Source organism: Bos grunniens, chromosome 5 (genome assembly GCF_055505025.1).
Source record: "Bos grunniens cultivar Pamir isolate PY7600 chromosome 5, Bosgru_T2T1.0, whole genome shotgun sequence".
In the NCBI taxonomy this organism is placed as follows: Eukaryota; Metazoa; Chordata; class Mammalia; order Artiodactyla; family Bovidae; genus Bos; species Bos grunniens.
In genome coordinates this window covers 45,442,795-45,444,719 of record NC_141169.1, presented here as the reverse complement: position 1 = coordinate 45,444,719, position 1,925 = coordinate 45,442,795, and the positions used below count along the sequence as shown (strand labels likewise).

Sequence of the window (1,925 nt, the reverse complement as noted above, 5' to 3'; positions counted from 1 at the left end):
CTCTGGCCTCAGACCTTTTTCTTCTCTACAGTTGCTCTCTCGGTGCCAGGATCTTGGCTTTAACTATCATTTTTTATTCCAAAGACTCACCAGTTTACATCTCTAGCTCAGACCTCTCCCATAAACTCTTGTCATGTTCTATGCATGCATGCATGCTCAGTTGCTTAGTCGTGACCAACTCTTTGGACCCCGTGAACTGTAGCCTGCCAGGCTCCTCTGCCCATGGGATTTTCAGGAACGAATACTGGAGTGGGTTGTCATTTCCTTCTTTAGGGGATCTTCCCAACTTATGGATCAAACCGCGTCTCCTGAATTGCAGGCAGATTCTTTACCACTGAGCCACCAGTTAAACCCATTGCATATTCTATCGACCCCTCCAAATCAACATATCCAGAACAGAACTCTTAGTTTTCTTTACCAAAGTTGTTCTTTCTTAGTGCTCTCCATCTCAATAAACTGCATCATGATTCACATAGTTTTTCAGGCTCCAGACCTTGAAATCATTCTTTACTCTTAAACAAATCATATTCAACCTACCAGCAAATCATGTAGAGTCTAACCATGAAATAGATTGAAGATTTATTTACTCATCCTTATTCTCTTTCCTGCTGCCAACCTGGTCCTTGCCATGAGGACTTTTCTCTTGAATTATTGCAACAAGCTCTTACTATATATTAATATCTTGTCTCACTGCTTCCATTCTTGAGTCACTACCAATCTTTTCTTCACACAGCAGCCAGAATAAGCCTTTACAAAGTAATCAGATTGTATCATTCTTCTGCTTAACATGCTTTGATGGCTGTCATCACACGGAATAAAACCTAAAGCCCTTCAAGACTTGGTTCTTTGGCATCGACATTGTTGACCTCCTTCTGTGGTCTGACCTTCTTCTCTGTCACTCCTCCTCTCTTGCTGTGCTCCCAAAACAGCTAAAGGAAGAGCAAAAAGGTCAAACACATGTCTGCCTCAGGGCCTTTTACTTGCTGTTCCGTCTGCCAGGAACCCTCTTTCCTCAGATAACCACATAGTTTTCACCCTCACTTTATCAGATTGTTGCAGAAACGCAAGTCTGTGTGCCCAATGTACAGTGAGGCCAAACAATGATTGAGGCCAAATCATCAGAGTTTGGAACAGAGAAAGGTTTATCATGGGGCTATGTGTGGAGACAGGTGCCTCAGTCCTTAAAAAAACCGAACCTCCCCCAACCCTTTGAGGAAAACGTGGTCACCACTGCAGTGGAGACCACTCCTGCTCCTGACTCATCGCTGTTCATTCTCACTGAGGAACCAATTGGTTGGAAGACGCCCCACAGTTATGGCTTGTAAAGAGACAGGCAAGACTCCCGTGAAGCCAGAGATGGCAATTCACCAGATTAGAATCACCCTCACCAGCTGCAACCTCAAGTTTTTGGAGAAGGCATGTGCTGACCTGATCAGGGTTGCCAAGGAAAAGAGTCTCAAAGTGAAAGGACGGGTTTGGATGCCTACCAAGACTCTGAGAGTAACTGCAAGGAAAACTCCTTGTGATGAAGGATCTAAGACTTGGGATCATTTCAAGATGAGGGTCCTAAAGCAACTCATTGACCTGCACAGTCCCTCTGAGATTGTTAAGCAAATCACTTCCATCATCATTGAGCCTGCAGTCAAGGTTGAAGTCTACACTGCAGATGCTTAAATCAACCTAATAAATTGATAATCAGTTGTTAAAAACAAAACCATCTCCCCAAAAGCCTTCAGCAAAGCCCTTTCTTAGGAAAGATGAGGGAAGTGAAGTGAAGTGAAGTCGCTCAGTCGTGTCCGACTCTTTGCGACCCCGTGGACTGTAGCCCACCAGGCTCCTCTGTCCATGGGATTCTCCAGGCAAGAATACCGGAGTGGGTTACCATTTCCTTCTCCAGGGGATCTTCCCGACCCAGGGATCGAACC

General features: G+C 44.9%; 1 pseudogene; it reads left to right on the top strand.

Moving 5' to 3' along the window:
• The first annotated feature begins 1,231 nt into the window (after positions 1–1,231).
• Positions 1,232–1,674, top strand: LOC147371858 (small ribosomal subunit protein uS10 pseudogene; annotated as a pseudogene).
• The last annotated feature ends 251 nt before the right edge of the window (positions 1,675–1,925 follow it).